Here is a 4792-nt window from a genome sequence, read left to right as displayed (position 1 = left end):
ATCCATTTACAAACAATCCCATTCCATTTTATCCAGCAGATTTTACTTTCACCTATAGTCTCTCATTAATCTTTAATTGTTCCCTATCTACTGACTGCTTCCCCACTGCCTACAAACATGCCCATGCCATTCCCATCTTCAAAAACCCCTCCCTTGATCTGTCCATCCATCCTATCTGTTGTCCCACATTTCTCCTCCCTTTTGTGACTAAGCTTCTTGAGAAGGCCATCTGCAAATAGGCACAACCACTTCCATTTCTATCACTACATTCTTAACTCTCTGTACTCTGTTTTTTTGCCTAATCCATCTGAAACTGCTCTCTCCAAAGTTATCCCATGATCTCTCTCTCTTTTTTTTAAAGCAATCGGGGTTAAGTAATTTGCCTAAGGTTACACGGCCTGTTATTTCTGGGTGCCCATGATCTCTTAATTCCCCAAATTAATGTCCTTTTCTCAATCCTTCTCCTTCTTGACCACTCTGTAGCCTTTGGCACTGCTGATTATCCTCTCCTCCTGTCTAGATGTTTGTAACATCACTCTCTCCTAGTTCTCCTTCTGTCTACTCCTTCTCAGTTTCTTTTGCTGGATCTCCATCAGTCTTCTACCTATGGGTATTCCCCAAGCTTCTGCCTTGGCCATCTTCTCTTCTCCCTCTTTCAGTACACTCTATACTACCACACTCGATGATCTCACTGGTTTCCATAGATTGAAGTATCACCTCTATGTTGATGAATCTTGTATCTTATTTGTTCAGCCCTACCCTCTCTGTTGACATATAGTTACAGATCTCTAATTGCCTGTTGTATAACTGTATTGGATGTGCCATAGGTATCTTAAATTCGTTATGTCCAAAACTGAACTCATCATCTTTCCTCCGAAACTTTCCTCTCTTCTTGACTTCTCTATTATTATTATTTTTTAAAATTTTCACTTAAGTAATAAAATTTATTGAAAATTCCTGAGATAGGTGCTATCTCTTCCCAACTCTGGAGGGGAACCAGCCAGAACGAAAAATGAATGGGAAATCACAGTGTCTTTATACTCCAAGTCCCCAGAAAACTATGGAGAGGGTGACTGTGGAAAGGAACATCTGTCAGTCTTCATTTATCCAATGAGACTGGGGAGAGAGGTGGTGGGTAGCTGTGAAAGAAAGTCATATGATGGGGGGTTGGGGTGAGGGAGTGGACCCATCTTCTGACTCCTTCAAGACTGTAACTCAGGGAGGAACAGATCAGTTTTCCCTTGAGGTCAGGAGGAGGTCTCACTATTTCTTGCCCCTGATGAGGATCTCACTTCCCTGTATGAAGCTTTCCTCCTACAAATTCAGTACCAGGTTGTCAGCAGCAATGAGATAGAACTGGAGATGTGGCCATACTTTTGGAGATGTTGGAGATGGAAAACTTTTGGTTTTCACAGATCTTGAAGTTCGATGAGGCCAGAATTCCTGCTCAGAGCCCCCCGCATCACAATTTCACTCTTGGCTTCTACAATCGCCTGCTTTTGCTCCTGCTTTGCTTTTTCCATCAGGAACTGAGTCCTCTGGACCTCCTGGTAGGCTTGGTCTCCCCAACAGCTGTGTAACTCTCTGCTGAAGCTCAGCTCTGTGATGGCTACATCGTTCAGAATGAAGCTAAAGTCCTTGGTCTCAGATCCCCTGGATCAGCAAGGGCCCCTGGGCCTGCTTCCTGATAAGCTGTAAGGCTTTGAACTTGGCCACTTAAACTTAAGCACCTCATTCAAGATAGAGGGCAACAAGTGCTCCCCACAGTCCAGGTCTAGGTGCTGGTACATGCTGGGCAATTCCAGGACACTGGGGCGGGAGAGCACTTGAAGGGAGATGTTCACCATCCAAAGATCTTTGGAGTCAGTGGCAGAAGAAACATTGCGGTCCAGGACAGACATCCTAAATGAGGGGGTACTAGAACTCAGGGATCCTGAAATGTAGACCTTTTGTGTCCTGTTACACACCCTCCAATTTGGTAAAAAAAAAAATGGTTTTTGGCTTGCCTTCTACAGTGAAGCTTTTGGTACAAGGAAGTTCTTTTTCTGACCCTTTCAACCACCAAACAGTTTCACATACAAAAGGGGTTACTTTATATCCTTTATGAGGTGACTTAAGCCTTTTTGTTTAGGTCAAGTTTATTTTCTGTCCCCTTTGGCAACTAAACTGCTTGGAGCTTATCTGAAGACTGTTTCTTTATATGTAGGTTTTAGCAGTTTTTATCATACCAAATTATTTTTCTGTCCCCTTTCATCAACCAACCTGCTAAACATTTTAAAAGGACAATACTTTAAAGGGACAATTCCTTTCATATACAAAGTAACTTCTGGATGTATGGCATTAGCAATAATTTTAATTTTAATTTTATTGAGGGCAAGTATTGTATTTTGTTCACCTATGGATATTTGTTTCCTAAAACCACTATTGGAGTGAATATAAGTCAGAATTTGAATAAGCTTGAAAAGTGAGTGTTTCTGCTTTGGAAGGTGCTAGGATCTCAGTAAGTCAGTCAATAAGCCTTTAATAAGGACCTGCAATGTTCCAGACACCCTCCTAATCATTGGAGCTACAAAGGAAGACAGAAGACAGTCCCTGCCCTGCAGAAGCTCACAATCTATGGGGGGAAGGAGGAGACAGCAAGCAAACAAACATACATAAACAAGCTATATACAGGATAAATAGGAAATAATTAGTGGGGGAGGTTATTAAAAATAAGATGGATTAGAAAAGGCTTCTTGTAGAAGGTGAGACTTTATTTAGTTGGGCCTTGAGGGAAGCCAAGGGAGCTAGGAGGTGGAGATAAGTAGGGAGAGCATCCCAGGCATGGGGGACAATCACAGAAAATGCTTGGAGGCCAGTGTCACTGGATTGGTGGTTCGATTCTTCATGCTCCAACAGGATCAAAATGATACCACTATGTCAGGGCCAAGGTACAATGTGTCTGACTGTGGCTGATCAGATCAATATGAGCTTGGAAGGTTTTACCACAGGTTGTTGGCACGGATAGTTCACATGAACATTTGGAGTAAAGACATCCCTAAATTTGTGCATCCCACTTTTCTTTTGGGTTACTGTGATTCTGCTTTGCTTATTGAGCACAGCTCCTTCTTTGATGTGGGCATGCCAGGCTGGGCAGTCCTGTGCCAGTGTCTCCCATGTCTCAAAAACAATTACAAAGTTCTTCAGAGAGATCTTGACAGTGTCCTTGTATCACCTCTTTGGTCTTCTGTCTGAACACTTGCCTTATGTGAAGTTCTCTGTAAAATAGTCTTTTAGGCAAACATACATTTGGCATTTGAACAATGTGGTCAGCCCATTACAGATGTGTTCTCATCAGTAGACTCTGAATGCTTGGCACTTACCTCAAGAAAGGATCTTATCCAGCACCTTATCCAGGTGATCTTCAGAATCTTCCTAAGACAATTCAAATGGAAGAGATTCGGTTTCCTGGCAAGGCACTGGTAGACTGTCCAGGTTTCACAGGCATATAACAATGAGGTCAACACAATGGCTCTGTAGACCTTCAGTTTAGTAGGCAGTCTAATACTGCTTTTCTCCCACACTTTCCTTCAGAGCCTCCCAAACACTGAATTAAAGGGTACATGGAGGGGTATAAGATGGAAGAAGACTGGAAAGGTAGGGGTGGGAAGTTTAGGTTATGAATGGCTTTGAATGTCAGAGAATTTTTATTTTTCCTGGAGGTGACAGCATTCAGAGTTTATTGAATAGGTGAGATGGTTGGACTTGTGCTTTAGAAAAATTACTTTAGCAGCTGAATGGATTTAACTCCTACACCAGTACATTCCTGGCCATCAAGTTCAATCCATCCTTCAATCCAGGCACCAGGAAGTCCACGTACATCCAGGCTGACCTTGGAGACAGACCAAACAAGTTTCAAGTGCAGTTGTAGCCTCTTGCTACAATTGATGCTAGAGGGTGCTCTTGTCCTATTTCCTCTGCTTGCTTTACCATTTTCCAACTTTAACTCCCTGTTCATTGGTGATGAAAATTATTCCTGTGCTCATTCCAGCAAGCCTCAGTTATCACAAGTGCAACTTTGATGCGGGTGGACATAGTTTTTGCCTCAAAATCCTTTCTACCTCTATGATTCCAATGATAAAACCCTTCCCGTTCAGAACCAAACTCAAGAGTGGTTAGAGAGAACAATGTGGAATACTTAAACCCTGCAGGGCAACTAAGCAAGTGTACTTTACCTCAAAGACCACTGGTTCACAGGGTCCTTCTATTTGCTCAGGTCTTTGCATCTTAAGATCATGCTCCTTTAGAAGTGTTCTGATGTAGATATAAAGAATCTTCTGAATTCAAGACACAAAGAGCCATTCTCAGAAATGTGTACATTTCCATTGCTGGGGCTGTATCATACCCACATACTAGATTGCCTCTTTTCTGTCCTGCTGATTTCAATCTGGCAGGAGCATCACATTTCTTTGTACTCTGTGCGGCACATGTGCATATGGTGCATGCTAAATATAAACTGTATTTGGCAGGATGCTTTTCCCTCTTCCTTTGTTTCAAAAAAACATAATGAAAAAAATAAAGACACCTTCTACAAAAGGAGAGAACCTCTTAGGAAGTGGAATAATCCTATCAACAAACCAAGCATTCTCAACATAATTTTGGCACTTGGCAATCTTGGCAGAAGCAAATCTTCTGCTATCCCATGACTCAAGATGGGGCTGCTGATTATGGTTGAGAACTTCTACAAAGCACTTTATTAAATTCCCAGGTTGTTAAATTAGTAGGCAGAGTTTTCAGGAAGATCAGTGCTGCC

General features: G+C 42.1%; 1 pseudogene; it reads right to left on the bottom strand.

Moving 5' to 3' along the window:
- Positions 1-1263: 1263 nt before the first annotated feature.
- Positions 1264-3997, bottom strand: LOC138167571 (prohibitin-2 pseudogene; annotated as a pseudogene).
- Positions 3998-4792: the final 795 nt, after the last annotated feature.

This window comes from Petaurus breviceps, unplaced genomic scaffold (genome assembly GCF_028583685.1).
Source record: "Petaurus breviceps papuanus isolate PSGF00001 unplaced genomic scaffold, PetGlider_PUasm1.0 229, whole genome shotgun sequence".
NCBI lineage: Eukaryota > Metazoa > Chordata > Mammalia > Diprotodontia > Petauridae > Petaurus > Petaurus breviceps.
This window is presented reverse-complemented; position numbering and strand designations above follow the sequence as displayed.